The following is a 20,202-nucleotide window of genomic DNA, read 5'->3' on the forward strand; positions in this document are numbered from 1 at the left end:
GACTATTGATTACAGCGGAAGGAAATTCTTTTTTTTTTTAATTATTGATATGTTGTCTGTACATGTTGAACGCTAGTCCAAGTTTGTTAAATTTGTAAATTGTAATGCACTAAAATATCCAAGTCTTTGAAAGGTGAAAGGAAGATCTTGTTTCATAAGCATTTTGAAAACTCAGAACTCGGCTTAATTTACTTGGCTTCATTTCCTTCAACTTGACCGAGTTTGATAACCACATCCCAAGTTGATTATGCAAATTGTCATTGTGATAATGTAGAAACTTATATATATATATATATATATATATATATATAAAAAAAAATTAGATTCCAAATTTGAAAACTAAAAACGCAATTCTTGGAATAAGTATAATTCAATTCCAGCACAGTTTTGTCTTACGAAGAAATTTCCTTCAACTTGTTATCTCAATCCACCAAATCCCATGTCAATTTTGGACTTTGGAGTGAAACTATTAGTAATAATCGATGAAGGGGTTCATTTATTGCTGCACCATGCACCATATAAAAGGAAATAAGAAGCTTAACACATTAAACTTGAATATTATGGCATACATCAACCCAACAAATTACTTTTAAGCCAACATACACCGTTGATCCAAAAGCCCATAGGCAGCCACTGCGGACTACCATTATTAATTTCCAAAACTAATTTATTATATTTGAGACAATTCATCGGAGACATTTCTAATTAAGGGGTTATTCGGTACTGTGGTTCAAATAAGTGTGAATTATTTTAATTCATTGGATCCCATTGTGGTATGGTTGAAACCAAACCACACTTCGTTAAGGCATTTTGCATATTGATGGGATAGTGTGAATGCTTTGTTAGACAAACTTTTGAATAAAGTATTTTAAAAATTTATTACTAAACTTTACAAAAATGGTTATTTCTACTTATATTGAATCAGTCCAGGAAATTCAATTCATTCTATACTGTGTAGTGAACTGAACTATGCCTCAAATGAATGACTTTTGCAAGGTTGTGTGACTTGAAATCAAATGATTTTTACTATTTACAGAACGAGCCATGCCTAAAATCAAATGATTTTTACTATTTACATCAGTCAAAAACAAAAATATATTCTTGAACTCTGTTTTTGGAACCAACAAAATATTGGTTCTTAGAATAAAAACAAAATTTTTAGTATAGAAATTATATGATTCATGAAACATGATGTTGAATAATGAGATGAAAACATGTTTTTGAAACCAGATCAAGAACATATTTTTTGTTTAAGTTTTAGAAACAAGAAATACATGCACAACCGAGAAAATGGTTTTTGTGTTTTTATTTTAAGAAACAATATATTTTCAAACAAAATGATTTTGATTTATTTTTAAAACCAGCAACAAGAAAAACAATTGGTGTTGTAAAATGGCCCCCTAAATTAAACCATTGATGTTGTAGACCATCTGCTAAAAACTAAATCAGATGCCCCTAACCATCAAATAAATCGATGGTTTCTTCAAATAAAACATGCAGCGATTCCATAGTCCAGCTCTTAAATCAATAAATTGTCTGGCCACATCAGAACCAGAAACAGTAAGTGTATATGTGGCTTGGCCTATTTAATATCTTCAAAGGAAAATACACATTTCTAACCAGATGTTTATAATAATATTGGGCTTATAAGTAACTCATCGGACCTAACAAAATATGATGGCTCCACCCGAGTTATGAATGGGCCACATTTAGGCTTGATACTGGACATGGGCTTCCTATCTACAGGAGCAGTCCTTGAGACAGCACGGCCATGGATCATGGATGTATGCCAAAATCAGATTTGTTCAAGTTTGCTTAAATTTTCATTAACAAACGTCGTTTAGTAGTTAATCTTCACCTCAACAATACTTTGAATTTCCAATAATTTGCATTTGCTTTCAATAAAAATAAATTAAATAACTAAATAAATGCCATAGTTAATAAAAAGTATAGTTAATTTTTAATATTATTCAATAATTTCTGGTTTGGATTTTTTAATAATAAAATACTATCAATTGTACTTTTAATTATTTTTTAATAAATTCCCTTATTAATATAAAATACTATTAACTTTCAATATTCTTTAATTATTTTCAGTATTTTAATTACGTTTAGGTTTTTTAGAATTTTCAATATTTTTAATTAATTGTTGATATTTTTCATTATTATTCAGTAATTTTTGTAATAAAATACTGTTAATAAAACTGGTTCTGCATTTTCATTATTATTTTTAATGAGTTCACTATGCACAATAAAGGTCTCAACTCATAAGTTATCTAATAATATTTTTAAAACTATCAATTAATATTTTTATATTTTAATTTCTTATTTTTGTTAGCATTTATTAAGTTTGATTTTTAAGTGGAATTGAAACACATTTTTAATATTTACTAAGCTTTGTTAATATTTATTTTAAGTGAAAGTCTAGTGTATTTTTAAATTAACAATTTTTTGATTGTTTAACCTCAACCTAATTATATTATTTGATTTGTATATATATAGGGATCCCATGGGGCGGGGATCGGAGTCCCCGCGAGGCAAGGAGTGCTCACTCCGTCCCCGCCAATGGGAATGAAAATTTCCCCATCTTCATCCGCAATAGGGAAATCATCCCTATCCTCGCCTCGTTTGGGGAAAATCCCCATAAGGATTGGGTAAATGAGAAAATTGTGATTCCTACATTTGATAAACAACTCTATTTAAAATTAATTATTGATATTTTTGTATTGTAAAAAAATATTAAAAGTAATATATAAAATATTAATAATTATTAATTATTATATAAAACAAATATATACTCTTAAATGTTTCTATTGTTTGTCTTTAACTTAACAAATCACATACATTGCACGGTCACTACTAATAAATTATTAAAATATGAATATGGATAATTCATCTGAAATATGGATGCTCAATCCAAGCGTAAAAGCCCAGGGGGCGTATGTTTCTGAGTCCACGCCTAATGGCAGTCAAAATTTCAAGTTCTTTCATTTATGATTTGTAATGAATAGAGAATGTAGAGAACATTGATGTGGGCCCCACAGCTGTGGTACCACTCTGTCCGTAGGGTAGAATGTATCCAGTCACAGCTGTGGTTATTTTGTTGTTCTGTTATTTCTAGTTTCAGTTTTATATTGGTTGTTATTTGTTAGCAGTTATGATGTAAACACCAAGGGCAGATATGTCCTTTCATGTAACTAGTATAACCTATATATATTAACTTAAAGTGGCGGCGGCAGAATAATTGACATTCTGTTCTTCTCCTCAAAATATGTGTTCTATTGCTCTTCCATCACTCTTTCTTCTACATCTTCTTCACATTCTCTTCTCATCGAACCTAAAATCTCTTAGTGATCAAGACTGAATAGTAGTCTTGAAAACCTACATGGTATCAGAGCCAAGTTAGGGTTTTTCATATGAGTTTAATACCAACCGACCACATGAGAATCTCCTAGGACTGAAAGCTGAAAAGGAGGAGTTCGCAGACTGATTCTTGGAGATCGCTAGAGGTACTAGCAGCTGTAGGAAACTTGCTAGGGTTGCAGAGTGTTGGTGGTCAAGAAGGATCAGAGAAGACCAGGGTTCAGGTAACCCTAGAAGGCAGCGAATTATTTTTTCCTTGTAAGTTGTTACTTTTTAATAGAAGTTCTTTCAGAGAAGATAGGTTGGACCTATCTGGAGGGGAAGGCCGAACCATTCTAGCTCTTTCTCTCTTCGATTTCCTAGGGTTTTACATCAAACCCTGGACCAAACTGTGTTCCTCTCTACTCTAGGGTTTGAAAGTGATCTGCGGCAAGCCCTAGTGGTTGACTGAACTCTGTGATCTTCCTAGAGCTACTCTTAAGTTGATTGGTAGATCCGATTAGATTCTAGGGTTTCTTATTAACCCTACTGCAAGGTCATCTATACCGTTTGGACTATGCGACTGAATTGCTTCCTTTCAGGACTGATTAAAACCCTAACTTTCCCTAGCATATCAGTTTTGTTTTAAAGCTGTTCTCAGAGTTCTAAGGGGGTTAGAGATCTGCAGGCAGCTACTGCTGTGTTGGCTAGTTGGTTTCAGATCAGAATTACTTCGGTTTTGTGCACATACACTAAGAATACAGATCAGGCCTATACAGTTTTGATTGTGATTGGTGATTCAAGTACTGTTTTGAGACTTGATAGAAATGGAGTCTAAAATTCAGGCAGAAGGCAGTCTTGGGAACATCAGTTATGGTGGCATTTCTGAGATGGGTGGTCAGATTACGACCGTAAAGTTTGATGGATCAAACTATTTGGAATGGGCCCAATAAGCCATGATGGCTATTGGTGGAAGAGGTAAATTAGGGTACCTCCTGGGAGATATGAAAGAACCTTCCAAGGGAGACCCGACATATACCAAGTGGATGCAAGAAAACTACTTGGTTATGACATGGTTGTGTAATTCTATGCAGCCTCATATTAGCCGGAATTATTTGTGGGCAAAAACAGCTAAGGAGATATGGGATGTTATGAAAGAAACTTACTCCCAACCCCTTAATGTTGCCAGAGCATATGAATTGAAATATGAAGTGAACACCCTTAAACAAGGAGAGAAACCGGTATCGGTCTACTTCTCTACCTTGAAGTCCTTGTGGCATGAGATTGATCAGTTAGAGACTTTTGAGTGGGAGAGTTCCAAAGATGCTCAGACCCATAGAAAGCACATCGAGACAAACAGAGTGTTTGAGTTCCTGGCGAGATTGAACTCAGAATATGATATTGTGAGGCAGCAGATTTTGACTAGAGACAATGTGACTCTCTCTCAGGCTTACTCATTTGTACATAGTGAAGAAACCAGAAAGAAGGTTATGATGCAACCCATATCAGCCTTTGTAGCGGCTACACCCAAATCAGGGGGTGATTCAGAGAAGGACAGGAGGAAGGAAGACAAGAAGGATGTAGTATGTGAACATTGTAAGAAACCCAAACATACAAAAGAGACATGTTGGAAACTGCATCCCCACTTGGTTCCTGCGAAGTTAAGAAACAAGAAGGGCACTGCTCAAGTAGCCATGAACACTGATTCAGCATCCTCATCTGCCACAAAAGGAACAACTTTGGAGACCTTAGCTGCAGTTCGGGCTGCCCTAATACAACTAGAAAAGGAGGTTGGAAATTCAGCTCAGCCATCGCAGCTTCCATCAGCCCCTGTCACATCTACCTTCGCCCATTCAGGTACTCGAGTTTCAGCCTATCATGCCTCAGCTCCAGGTACTATTGAACCTTGTTGGGTAATAGACTCAGGTGCATCTCACCACATGATTAGCTTGCCTTCACTGTTTACTACTTACCATTTGTCTTCTGGTAGGGATAAGGTATCTATTGCTGATGGCTCCCTAGTTCCTATTTCTGAGAAGGGTGACATCAAGCTTTCAGATAATATCTCCCTATCATCTGTTTTGCATGTTCCTAAGCTTGATACTAACCTTCTTTCAGTTAGTAGTATTACCAAGCATATGAATTGCTCAGTAATCTTCTTCCCTGACCGATGTGTTTTTCAGGACTTGGAGACGCAGAAGGTGATTGGGACTGGCCGTGAGACGAATGGGATTTATCTACTCGAGGAGCGGAATCATAAGGGAGAGTCAGTAGAGAAGTTGTCTTTTGTTTCTAAGAGTGTGAGCCCGGTTATGCTTTGGCCTAATCGATTAGGTCATTTGTCTATTCGATCTTTACAGAGTCTGTTTCCTACTTTATTTGAGTCTATTGAGTTGTCTCAGCTACAGTGTGAAAGTTGTGAGTTTGCTAAGCATTGTAGAAAGCCTTATTTATTGAGTAATAAAAGGAGTGATAATTCTTTTGATATTGTGCATACTGACGTTTGGGGGCTAGACCTGTTCATGGGCCGGGCTGGGCCGGGCTTTTACTGTGTATTAACAAATTTTTTTAAGGCCCGAGCCCAAGCCCGGCCCGACCATCGGGCCTACAAATTGGGCCCGAGCCCGGCCCTCATAAAAAGCCCGAAGCCCGAGCCTGGGCCCGGGCCCAAAATTTAGCCTATATTATTATTATTATTATTATTGTTGAAGCAGCTGAATAAAGAGAGAGATAGATTGAAATTATAAAGAAAAGAATAAAATATATATATATATAGTAAATTATAAATATATATTTTAATAAATATTATATTATTTTTATATTTTATATAATATATAAAATACATATTATGTATTTTATAAAATATATAATACTGAGTCGGGCCGGGCTTTTTTGACAAATCCCGAGCCCGGCCCGAAACACAGTCGGGCTTACTGTGTTAAGCCCGAGGTCAGGCCCGCGGGCCTAATTATATGACCAAGCCTGGCCAGGGTGCGGGCCGGGCTGGGACGGGCCGTCGAGCTACCCGACCCATGAATAGGTCTATTAGGGGCCTTATCATATCCATTCCATGGGTGGGTACAGATATTTTTTGTTATTTGTTGATGACCATACCTGCTTTTCTTTGGTTTATCTCATGCGTTCACGAGATGAGGTACCTTCCTTGACCCAAAATTTTCACCAAAAGATCATAACCCAATTTGATGCCAAGATCAAAGTTCTCCAATCTGATAACGCAAAGGAATACTTGGTAAATCATTGACATCTTATCTTCTTCATCATGGGGTTATCCACCAGAGCTCTTGCCCTCATACACCTCAGTAGAATAGAGTTGCCGAGAGGAAGAATAGGCACATTTTGGAAGTGGCTAGAAGCCTCATGTTTACTTCCAATGTTCCTATTCGCTTCTGGGGGGATGCTATCCTCACGGCGGTATACCTTATTAATCGGGTCCCTTCCAGGGTCCTTGATATGCGATCTCCTTTTTCGCTTCTACACCCACGTGAGGACTTGTTTTCTATTCCCCTTAAGACATTCAGTTGCACTTGCTTTATTCAGCTTCTCGGACCCCATCCCTCCAAGTTCGAACCCAAAGCCTCCAAATGCATCTTCCTTGGTTATGCACAAACTCAAAAGGGTTATTGCTGTTATGATCCTATCTCCGGGAGGAAGTTTGTCTCCATGGATGTCACTTTCTTTGAGGGGACACCCTATTATCCTTGGGTTGCCCCTTAGGGGGAGAGTAGTGAGAGTGGGGGTTTGAGTTCTTGTCTTCAGGGGGAGAGTAGTGAGAGTGGGGTAGTTTCTTTACCTATTCCATTGGGTGATGAGAACTGCAATGGTGAGGGTGGTCAGAGGGATCAGGAGTTGAGGGAAAGCTGCAATGGTGAAGGTGGTCAGGGGGATCAGGAATTGAGGGTTTATCACAGGCTGTGCAGGTAGGTTGATCCTGATCATCAGCAGTCCAGACCAGCTCCAATCTCATTTGCAGCTCCAGGTCCAGATACTTCAGTCCCGGAGCCCACAAAGACTTCCCCTACAGATGATCTTGACCTTCCAATTGCAGTTCGTAAAGGGAAACGACATTATACCACATCCACAGCCCACTGTATTTCCCATTTTTTTTCCTATTATCGCCTATCTCCTACCTACAGGTCCTACATTAGCTCCATTTCCAATGTCCCTATTCCAAGAACAGTGCAAGAAGCCCTATCCGTCCCTGAATGGAAAGATGCAATGCAACTTGAGATGGATGCTCTATTGAAGAACAACACCTGGGAGGTAGTTGATTTGCCAAAAGGAAAGAAACCAGTTGGGTGCAGATGGGTATTTACGATGAAGCATAATGCAGATGGATCTATTGAGAGGTATAAAGCTCGGTTAGTTGCAAGAGGGTTTACACAGACTTATGGCATAGATTACTTGGAGACATTTGCACCGGTAGCCAAGATGACTACTATTCGAGTTCTCTTGTCCCTTGCAGCAAGTCACACTTGGCCTTTATACCAAATGGACGTGAAAAATGCCTTTCTGAATGGAGATTTGCAGGAAGAAGTTTACATGTGTTTGCCTCCTGGCTTCTATGATGCAGAAGTAGGTAAGAAGGACTGCCGGCTCAACAAGGTTTTGTATGGTTTGAAACAGTCACCGAGGGCTTGGTTCGATAGATTCAGACTAGCACTTGTGAAGTTTGGATATGTACAGGCCCAGTCAGATCATACCCTATTCATCAAGAGGGTGGAGTCCTCTTTGACACTGTTGGCAGTATATGTTGATGATGTTGTGGTCACAGGGAATGATAGCCATGAGATTGAGTCTCTTAAACAGCTTCTTCACCAAGAATTTGAGGTGAAGGACCTTGGTGTACTCCGGTATTTTTTGGGTATTGAGGTTGCTAGATCCAAACAGGGGATCTTTATATCTCAAAGGAAATATGTCCTAGACCTGTTGGCAGAAACTGGAAAGTTAGGTGTCAAGCCTGCAAATACACCAATTGAACAGAATCACAGGATTAGTGCCGAGAGTGGGGAGCTTCTTGAAAACAAAGTTATGTTCCAACAACTAGTAGGAAAGCTCATATATCTCTGCCTCGCTCGGCCAGATATTACTTATGCTGTTAGTGTTGTCATCCAATACATGCATTCTCCTAGAACCACACATCTTCTTGCGGCAGAAAGAATCTTAGCCTACTTGAAGAGATGCCCAGGTAGGGGTATACTTTTCAAGAACAACAATCACATGAAGGTGGAGGTTTATAGTGATGCAGATTGGGCTGGGAGTGTTGATGACAGAAGGTCTACCTCGGGATATTGTGCCCTTGTGGGAGGAAACCTTGTCTCCTGGAGAAGTAAGAAACAAAATGTGGTCTCCCGGTCAAGTGCTGAAGCAGAATACAGGTCCATGGCCAATGGAGTGGCTGAAATCCTGTGGCTAAGATATCTACTTGAGGTGTTGGGTATTGAGTATGAGAAGCCCCTGATGTTGTATTGTGATAATCAAGCCGCCATTAATATAGCAAATAATTCAGTACAGCATGACAGAACCAAACACATTGAAGTTGACCGCCATTTTGTGTGAGAGAGGGTCTCATCTGAAGAAGTATGCCTCCCTTACATCACATCCAGTATGCAACTAGCTGACATTCTTACTAAAGCCGTATCAATATAGAAGTTAGAGGCGGATCTATCCAAGCTGGGAATGATGAACATATACTCCCAACTTGAGGGGGAGTGTAGAGAACATTGATGTGGGCCCCACAGCTGTGGTACCACTCTGTCCGTAGGGTAGAATGTATCTAGTCACTGCTGTGGTTATTTTGTTGTTCTGTTATTTCTAGTTTCAGATTTATGTGGTGATAGGGGAAATTTTATTTTTTAGGGTATTTGGGTAAGTGATACATATTTCTTAGGTAGGTAAATAACTTTTTTTTTATTCATGGTAAATAACTTTCCTATCTTGGAAAAATTGTCAATACTTGAATGAAACAAAAATGCCCCTTTTAATAATGAATTTTTGTGGTTAAAACGGCCATTGTCTTATTTACTTTAGAAATAGGGAAATTGTGTAAAACTCATAGTGAGTTTTCAGCATCTCTTGAACTCACCACAACTTTTCAAAATGTCTAAAACTCACCATGTCACTAACTTGACGTTAAAAAGACCAACGGGCGTTAATATATTACCATTTTAACTTTCATAGAAAAATACAAAATATATACAAAATAAATCAATGGGTGTTAATATACTACCACTTTAATATTTTGATTAGAAAAAAGGAAAAAGTTCACCATTCAAGGCTAATTTGGTCATGAAATTATTTTCAAATTATAGAAACTATAGAAATTGAAAAATAAAATTTGTAAAAAAACACCAGAAATTTATAGATTGTAGAAAATAAAAATGTGAAAAAAAAACAGAAATTATAAAAAAATAGTGGAAATTATAACAAAACATAAAGATGCAAAAAAAAAAAAACAAGAAAATTGAAAACTGAAAAAGACCATTTTTCCTCTAACTCACCAATCAAAGGTAATTTGGTCATGAAATTTGTTATTTATGCTGACATTGACACTTCTACCAAGAATCATTAACGATGCACTAACGAAAGGTGAGCTTTGAAAAATAAAAACTTACTGACATGGTGAGTTTCAGACAATTTCCCTTAGAAATAAAAAAGCATGACTAAATGCACTTACCAGAGTAAATGTCTCCCAAGAAACATTTACCACGTAAGTGCATTTACCTGCATAAATAACTTATATAGCAAGAAGTGAACGGAGCCTAAATATTAAGACTTAAAAAGCTTGGTTTCCTTCTTTATAGAAAAAAAGGCGAGTATATATTATTCTAGTTCACAATTTTGTTAACTTTTTGTCCAATTGGTTTCGTGTTTTCTTGCCACCTGGCAAAGTGGTTCCAATCTAATGAATAACAACCATTCGGATCCCAACAATTAGGGTCCTTTCTTAAATACCAATTTAAACAAGTAAATTGTAGTTGACGAATGATAAAGCCGAAGCTTCCATGTTTGACACACGGGAGAGAGGGGAACTACAAGTGCATCCACGATGGATCTCTACCTGACATCTGTACGGCTAGAGACTCAAATGTTAAAGAAGACTTTGATTTCATAGCATGTATGAACCATGCCCCCAATGACTTCTCTCTCTCCGGTGAATGGTGAAGAAGAACTGACGGATGATGTTTTACCTGTACCGTCTGCTCCTCGTCCACCTTTTCATCTCCTCCGCTTTCTCTGTTGATTTCCTCTTCTCTTCAAATCCTTCAATGACACAACGAATCTTACACTCGTTGGGATGCCCGAGTTGATTCCTCTGTCATTAAATTAACAAAGGCCTCTCATGAGTACTCCATCCAATCCGCATGAAAAACAACTCTAATCTCTTACCCTTCTCGACTTCATTTGTTTTCTCCATCCTCCCTCCAGTCGGCCCAAGCCCTGGTTATGGTCTTGCTTTCTTCCTCTCTATCACATTATATGACACTTCGCCCCAATACTTCGGTCTATTTCCCAACTCCACCCGGCCTTCCTTTGCTCCTATCTTAGCTGTTGAATTCGATACTGGCTAAACCCCAGGAACCAACGATCCGGATGGGAACCACGTTGGTATCAATTTCAACAGCATGAACACCTCCGATACTCAGAAGGCCGGATTTTATAGGCTGCGTTTGGAAATTTGCAAAGAGTGTAAATTCCGGTTTAGGTTACATTTAAACTCTGGTTCACTTTTGCCTGTATTTGTCAATATTACATTTTTGCATTGACAAATGATAGACCAATATATATTTACATTAATAATAAGATGTAAAAGTATGAAAAGTACAGACCAATATATATTTACATTGATAATAATATGTAAAAGTACTCGATAAAAAAGAAATAAGATTTTGATAAAAAAAATGGGAGAAGTACAAACAGGCTCAATAGAAAATTTTGATTTCCACTGCAGAGTTACTATGAATTGGTGTCAATTCCGAACTGGCACCCACCCCAACTGTACTTTAAGCCTAAAAATTTTGACTCTGGGTTGAACGGTCATTCTCCTAAAAAACAATATATCCTTTATTAAAATTCACATTTACATCCATTACAGATAAAGATTCTTTTGAGTTTCACAATGATATTGCCAAATTTCACTCCGGACCATCTACTTTCAGAGGCATCATATTCTGAGGGAACTATATTAGGAATTGTTATTTCTTCTTCCCCGTTATAATTGTTAGTTTTATCTGGGTCTTATTGGTTTAGCAGTCTGGTAAATTCCTAATAATCTTTACGGTGGGCAGCGGGCCTCATAATCTTTTGATAAAGGGAAATTGTCTAAAATTCACAATGAATTTTCAGCATTTCTCTTAAACTCTAAACAGACTACGTATATTACCATTTTACCTAAAGAAATTAGACTGTTCAAGCAGGTTTAGCAGCGGCCTCTCAGGGTCTGGGTGCCTTATCCATCACCTTCCCCGCAACCCACCACCACCACTACTACTGTTCCGCTGCTTTTTGTTTGCTCTCATTTGATTTCTAGAGGTTCTGGTTTCATGGGGTGTTATTGATCTCAACACCGTACCGACGACGAGTACGCCGCTTCGGTAGTGGTGGTGGAGAGCGGACCCGCTTCGCTCTCGTCGCCTTCTTCTTCGTCATTGGCGTCTTCCACGTCAGCTTCATTATGTTCGTTGTCGTCGTTGGCAGGTGTCCATTTGGAGCTCTGGCATGCTTGTGCGGGGCCGCTTATATCGTTGCCGAAGAAAGGAAGGCCGCTTATATCGTTGCCGAAGAAAGGAAGTGATGTTGTTTACTTGCTGCAGGGGCACTTGGAGCATATTTCGGAATTTCCGGCGACGATTTATAATCTTCCGCCTCATGTGTTCTGCCGCGTCGTCGACGTCAAGCTTCATGCGGAAGTTTCCACGGATGAAGTTTACGCACAGGCCTCCCTGCTTCCTGAAACTGAGATTGTGCAGAAACTGCTGAGAGGAGATATGGAAGTTGATGGTGAAGACGAGGAAATTGAAGGTTCGGCCAAGCTGACAACGCCTCACATGTTCTGCAAAACCCTCACTGCTTCTAATATAAGCACTCATGGAGGGTTCTCCGTTCCTCGATGAGCCGCCGAAGATTGCTTCCCCCCTCTGGATTATAAGCAACAAAGACCATCCCAAGAGCTTGTAGCAAAAGATTTACAAGGTGTAGAGTGGAAGTTTCGGCACATCTACAGGGGTCGGCCACAGAGACATTTGCTTACAACTGAATGGAGTGCATTTGTCAATAAGAAGAAGCTAGTCTCTGGGGATGATGTCCTCTTTTTCAGAGGTTTGAAATGTAGTTCAAAATGAGGTCTGGTAACTAGGATGCAGTAGAGCGAAGATACAACATTTGTTAATCAGCCATTTTCTATTGGAATGAAGTTCAAAATGAGGTTTGCATCTGAAGATGCAGCATAGCGAAGATACACTTGTCTAGTAACTGGGATGAATGATATGGATCCTGTTAGATGGCCTGGCTCAAAATGGAGATGCCTATTGGTGAGGTGAGATGATGATCTTGAGACAAATCGGCACAGTAGGGTTTCTCCATGGGAGATTGAGCCATTGGGTCCAGTTTCAGCTTACAGCAGTTTGTTTGCATTGGTTCAAAAAAAACCATTATGACTCTGCCTTCATCCAAACCAGATTTTCCAGTTCCTAATGAAATAGGTTTTTCAGATTTTCCAGTTCCTAATGAAATAGGTTCCAGAAGGTCTTGCAAGGTCAAGAAATTTTGGATTTCAGTACTCGTGAGCCATTCGGACGCTTCTTGTTCTTTGAAGCAAAAACACTAAAATCCTTCGCCGGGATGTGAGTTTTATGCTGACGTGGACAACTTCTCACTCAGTTCCCACGGTTATTACAGTCGACGCCTGCAGGAGAGAGAAACCCTAAGTGAACCTTTTTTTCTCTAATTCGCCGCTTAGGGGTAATTTGATCATGATAATTGTATTTATGCGGACATGAACAACTTCTGTTAGTGAATATTAATGCTACTTTAACGGAATGTGAGTTTTGGAAAATAATAACTCACTGACATGGTGAGTTTTAAACGTTTTGAAAAGTTAGAGTGAGTTTAGGAGAAATACTGAAAAGTCATGGTGAGTTTTAGACAATTACCATTTGATAAGAAAAAAAAGATGTTTTATGTCAACGCATAATTATTAAGTGGAGTATTTTGGTTTTATCCTTTCTGGTCTACAAGACTTGAGAGTTCGTTTAATTATTTTCTTTTTCCCTGGAGATTGGCATTAACAACTCAATAGTGGATTCAAGCCGAGTCGAGTTGAGTACTTAGACTATTTGAGTTCAGCTTGATTTATAGTTCGCAAGTTCAAGCTTGGTTTGAGTTCGACTATAAGTTGAGTTTTTTTGAAAAATAAAAATTATATGTATAAAATTATTTTTTTATTTTTTAGACAAAAATTAATAATTGTAGAAATTATATACTATTATACATGAAAAATAAAAATATTATTGTATATGTAATAAAATTATTATTATATATATTTATATGTATATATATAATAAAATTTATTTATTTAATACCGCGAGCCTTATGAGTCGAGTTTTACTGAGCTTGAGCTGTGCTCGATTAACAAACGAGTCTATATATTGGGTTCGAACTCAGCTCGAAACTCGATTTAAATCGAGCTGAACCAAATCGAGTTTTTCACAAACCGAGCTCAAATAACTCATAAAAGGTTCGACTCGTGGCCACCCCTATGAATCACCAATTTAATTCTCTTCTTTTTCTTGATCAAGAAACCACTAAATCAAGATGCCCCCGAACCATCAAATAAATTATAAACCGATTGTTTTCTTCAAAGAAAACATGCAGTGAGTCGATAACCCAGCAACAGACGCAATATGCAGATCAATCTGGATTCGGACCTCAAGTCTAATTCCTAGGGTTGGTCTTGGGTTGAACTTAAATTTGACCCAACCCACTCAATTTACAGCTCTAGTCCCCATACCCATAACCCCGCTAATCATTGGGATTTTGTCCAAGCCTTTAGTAAAACTAGCGAGAGACCTTACCAAATAAGCTATTTGACACTGCTACCTACTAAGATTTGAGGTGTTTCAAATTGAATAAGTAATAGATAAGATTTTACGAATTAAAAGGAGCCGAAGTGGAAGGATAAAGTCATGCATCGAAGAGATCTACAGGCAGAGAAAGAATTAGAGGCCCGAAGAAATGATCCCTGAGAAGGCACTCTAACGCTTAACTCAGTAATAAGAGGATGAAATTGGTCGGGCCGAGCTTTAGTGGATGAGTTGGTTTGAGCCGAAGAGAACAGTTAGGTGGCAATACAGCCAGAGAGTTAAGGAGCTAAAGATCTTTGACCTTGAGGAGGAGATGCCTTAAATAGGTGAATGCCCATGTTGTAGCTAGACAAGCTTTTCGCGGGGTTTTCGGGATCAGACCACCCACCGGTGTTCTCGGGAGGCTCCACCTTCCCCGACAGGGGTGCATCTCCTTATCTGTACGGGACTTTGCTTCTTTGTGGAATCTTCAGCAGCATGACTGTTTGGATGAACACTAACGTAGTCCAAAGCTGTCAATCACGAAAACGACCACGTGGCATTTTCGGCCAGCTAAGACACCGTTTGAATGCCTTACCAAATGAGTAAGTTCGCACCGCTAATTGCCTAAATCTTTTTTTTTTTTTTGGCCTGAGAAGAGTGTTCAAGTGCTCTTTTAATTTGAAAGGGCTGATGAATTACAGTGGCTTCTGGTATTCTGAGATGGGCCCTACATAAATGGCCTTTAAACTATGTTTGATGAAAAATCGGAGAGCCCAAATTTTCTGTCCATCAGTCAATTTTTAGACTGTGGATCGTATGTGATAAAGAATGGCCCGGTGAATAGAGAGAGCTGAGGGCCACTGAGAGGGCAGTCTCCCTCGTGGTGGATCTTAAATCCCCCTCGGTAGGGGTGTCAATCGGACTGGATTTCGTCCAGTCCAATGTGACCCAACGTTGGTTCATTTACAAATGGACTGGACCAAATTCAATCCAAATCTATATAAATTGGATTGGATTCAGTCTATTTGAAATGCAAATAGATTGAATTGGGTCCAACCCGGTTCAGACTAAATGAAAATTCAAAAAATATTTGAAAACCCAAAAAATGTGAAAAAGTCACACAAATGGTTTCTTGAAACAAATAGTTGGCCTTTGGACACATCTTATGTGCGCAAGCCAAGCATTCTACTTAGTTCTAGTAGTGATTGATGTGAATATCTCAATCTTAAAGCATAGGAATATAGAAGCAAACGAGCAATAAGTCCCCATTCTATTTGAAAATTTTAATAGCTGGAGGGTCCCACCACCTGTTCCAAAATTCCAATCTGAAGGCTATTGATGGAGCATGAACTGGATGCTCCCTTCTGTAGGGTAACCTAGAGCTTCACTGCGTGACGAGTTGGTTGTTCTGCAAAACAGTGAGCTCAAGAATCCGGAGTGGCTAACCTGGCGGGGTTGCTCCGATGCTTAAGTTAGTATTATTGCGATAGACTGCGAGTTGAAAATGAGCTAGAGTGCCACTGTATAGATAATATTATGCGTACCTGAGCCTTGGAGGGGTTGCTGCCTTTATATATAGAGCTGTCATGAATTTTACGGAACAGTTCCAGGATCTTCGCCCTGGATGGATGAGGTCTATTCCCGTTTTATCCAGAGGGTATCGTGCCATTTCACGATCCTTATCGTTACTGCCGAATCCGGACGGGAAGAGGATAAGGCCTAACGTCGTGCGGCATGACCCCGAGGGGTTTGGAGCCGCCTAGGGCCGATTACGTGTCATTTCGGCTCCTATGTCACGAACTGGTCAGGACGCCGAAGTGACCTAATTCCACGGTGGCTACATACCGAGCTCCCAACCTACTGACGAGTCTCTCCTCGCTGAGTTGTTGCTTTGCTGGCGGATCATATCCACGTGTCCTCCCTTATTAGATCGGGTCAAATCACCCTTCATCAGCTATCAAACGCATTGCCTTGGCTGTGCTTTGGGACGGTAGATCATCCCACTAAGACATAAGAGTCCAACTAAGGCACTGATCATCCTGATCATAAAGGTACATCAATGCTGCCACCAAAGCATTTTGTTCTTCTTTCAAACCTCTGAAACATACTCTGAAAACCCTGTTTACTTAAAAAGTATTGCAGCTGAAAGCCAGGTTCCTGTAAGGCGATCAACAAGTAAATTCTATGTAAGGGAAATCAGTACAACACCTCAATAATGGAGGCATGAATGTTATCATGGTTCAGTTTCTCTGTAACAAAATTTCACAGAGCTAAATTCCAAAATTTCACCGCAGCGCCTTCCCTCTTCCACCCTGATTTGTGATTTGTGAAACAAATTCTGCTGTAAAATCGAAACCCTCGAACACTCAAATCGTTATGTATGAGCCTGTGCATTGGTTGTAGATGCTGCTCATTCAAATAATTTTCTAATTTCCCAAATTCATCAATGGAGGAGAAGGCCGCTCATATTATGACGAGCTCACGCGGAAAGGCGAAGGCACTGCTAGATTCAAACAAGGCCTTGGATTCTCCTCACAGTCTTCAAATACCGCTAACAATGTCGTTAGAGGTTCTGCTCTCCCATCTTCGTATTCTTTTCTCAGCAATTTCGTTAGGGCTTCCAGTCCCGGTAAAGCTGCAGAGCTCCACGAGCACAGCTCGAAAGTATCTTCAAATACCATTAATGGTTTCGATTTTGGCTTTGAGTCAAATCTGTAGGGTTTGGCAAGATGGTGATTCAACTACTGGGTTTTGGTTTTAGACCTACTCAAACCAATAATAATAGGAACGGTTTTATTTTGGGTTGGCCCAACCCAATAAGTATAATGGATTGTCCAAAATCGATTTGATAAAGATTTGAATCCGTTTGGATCCATCCTAAAACCGTCCAATTGACAGCCGCCCTACCCGTCGGTGGTCAGATAGTCTTCAAGGTATCTAGGCACTCAATGGGCATCCCTCTTCCTTACCTTGTTCTCTTAATTCTTCCTTTTCTATACTCGATCTTTTTTCACTTTCTAAGAACTTTGCCTCTATTTCTTTTGTTTGTTAAAAAAAACTTAAAACTCTGTGGCTCATACTTTGGCCTCCATGGAGGAATTGTGGTTTGAACCTACCCCTTTTCTAGATAGTGTTTTCGTTTGCAATAGAAGTTTTCTTTTATCCAAAAAAAATCAATTTTTAGACTGTCATATACTCGGTCTTTTGATAGCCTATCTAAAGTGCCTCAAAGCGGCTGAATCAACTTAGCTGATGGCCAGGGTGGTTCAGCAGATTTGATGCGCTTCAGATAAACTATTTAAAAAGTTTGAAGTGGACGCCCCAAAAATAGAGCTTGCATCCTCTGTCCCTAGGGGATACAAAACTTTCTGTTCTTGCCAATAAGGAGTATCCACGAAACCACTTCATTCCAAATTCAAAATTAACGGAGTCAAGTATTTAACGGCAATCGGAATTCAAAACTTATCAAATTTTGTTAACCCGTTCAAATTTGAAACTCAAAAAATACATCTCCTTCCTCTTCCGCGCCCCCCAACCACGGTACATCCGTCTGCTTCAACAGCCGGCTCTCAAGTTTCAATTGCTGTTCATTCCCCATCTCAAGCCCCCCTCTCTCTGTTCCTCTTTTTCCTTCCTTCCCCCCCCCCTCCCTCTCTCTCTCTCTCCAGAAACTTTGCTTCTTTATTCTTTCCTCTCGTCTCTCGTCCTCGGCATTTCAAACATGCTTTAGTCGTAGGACTGCTTCCATGGAGCTGAGTCGTAATTGAACAAAGCAGTTTGATGTCCCACGAGCTTTTTCTAGAAGTTTATTCTCAGAACAAATGAGTTGTCTACTCCGACCAAAGTCTCTGGCGGTGGTTCTGTTTTTTGTTTTTTTTATATCCCTTACTCGGCCTTATACCCTGTGCAGGCTCTCTCCCACAATGAACCACCTACTCCAGAGCACAACTGAGTCCTATTGGCGATGCATGTGAAAACAAATTACGAAACAAGTGGTATCTACCCCAAGTTCAGTCGTGAATGGCAGCCTTTCTCTGCAGAAAAACGACATGGCTGGATGTAGGAAACCAGCAAAATTGATCCAGTTGAATGGGAATCAAGTTAACTTATCAGAGTAAAGGGATGAAATCGAAACAGTCAATTACTCGGCAAGTTTTAACCAGTTTTCTTCCAAGTTTTTTTCACTGGAGTCAACATCTTAACTATCTTATATTAACTCGTTTTAAGCAATAATTAGGAGTTGACACTTGATGACAAGCAATTTATCTGTGCGATTGGTGAATGTCTGGGCGTGGCATGGTCAGTCAAGTAGCCGATGAGGCTCATCAGTCATCACAAGGCAAATAAAATACCCATTTGGAAAATTTTATTTATCCAAACAGGTGCCTGGAATTAAAACAAGGAAGGATGATCCACAGATTGAAAATACATGATTGATGACGAGGTGAAGACTGAAACCCAGAAGAAGAAGCCATTCAGCCACGACCATCTTCAGCGAGCTAGTGCATAACACCTGCTTTGTTTGTCACTCAGAGAAAGTAGCAGAAATCACCAAAGTGTCAAGTTCGACTGTGACTTTTACCTTGCACAATTGATCGTGACCATACGGGAAAAAATGAAAAATAAAAAAGAAAGTGGGAAAAGGAGAGGAGGCCGGCCTCTCGGGGCTTCCGTTTTCAAGTGGGAAATGTAGACAGACCATCCCTTAAAATATTCACAGATGAAAAGAAATATCAAGAAACGAGAAAATACTATGAATTATTCTCTTCCAGCAATTGTAGTTGGGAAGGGCAAGGGCGGAACTAGAGGTCTCTGGTGGTCGATAGGAAGGGCGGAACTAGAGGTGACCGGGGAAAGAAAGAAGAGAGAGAATGAAGGACGTGTTCAAATTGTATCGGGTGGGACAGACGATCTGGACTCCAAAAAATAACAGTTGAACAGCTTATTTGGACTCTCCAGACTTTTCACCAAACATAGCACCGTCCAGCTCAGCCCCCTAACAGGAATAATATATTGGTCTAATCAGTGCTTTCCAACTGCCGTTGACCTGAATGGTCAGACCATTCAGCCCAGGAACCATTCAAAAGTTTCACTTCACTCTAACTCTGGTTTTTGGACAAAAACCATTAATTTGGTTAGTGATTCATTGATTAGGTGATCAAATCATTGATCCATTCAACAGTTTTGACTGTGTTTTTTTTTTATTTAAATTAAAACAGACAATTCATTTAAATTGAATGGTCAAATCATCCACCTAAAAACCAATGATCAGAACAGTTCCAATTCAGGTCGATTTTTAAAACCTTGGGTGTAATAGCCGAATATGACTGCGAGAATCAAAGAGGTGGAATATAAGTAGATCCAACTCCAGGTCCGAATTTGCATCACTGAACCACGTTATGAGGGAAGATGGAACTAGTACATGGACAAAAACACCATGATCCACACGGAACGGAATGGAAATCCAATATATATAATAGAAACACCATGATCCGAAGTCCGAACTGGTTACAGGAATTACATGGTATTGACCAAGAGACTAGTGACCCAACAAAAGGAACCTTAACATGGCCCATGTTACATGGATTTTCAAAAGAAAAAAAAAAAAAAATCTAATTTAACGTGGTAAGTCTCTCCTGAGTCCTGTCAAGCTGAATTGACGAGTGCCCTACGCCTACCATCATCGGGAGCCATAGAGAATACGGAGTTTACATTTACGAGTCCACGTGGTAGTACGGTCAAAACTCAATGCTCTTTCTTTCTTTCCTTCGTGATTATG

The 20,202-nt window shown here is 39.3% G+C and overlaps 1 pseudogene; it reads left to right on the plus strand.

Moving 5' to 3' along the window:
* The first annotated feature begins 7,902 nt into the window (after positions 1 to 7,902).
* Positions 7,903 to 13,206, plus strand: LOC104591970 (auxin response factor 3 pseudogene; annotated as a pseudogene).
* Positions 13,207 to 20,202: the final 6,996 nt, after the last annotated feature.

This window comes from Nelumbo nucifera, chromosome 4, assembly GCF_055504915.1.
Source record: "Nelumbo nucifera cultivar China Antique chromosome 4, China Antique-T2T, whole genome shotgun sequence".
Taxonomy (NCBI): Eukaryota; Viridiplantae; Streptophyta; class Magnoliopsida; order Proteales; family Nelumbonaceae; genus Nelumbo; species Nelumbo nucifera.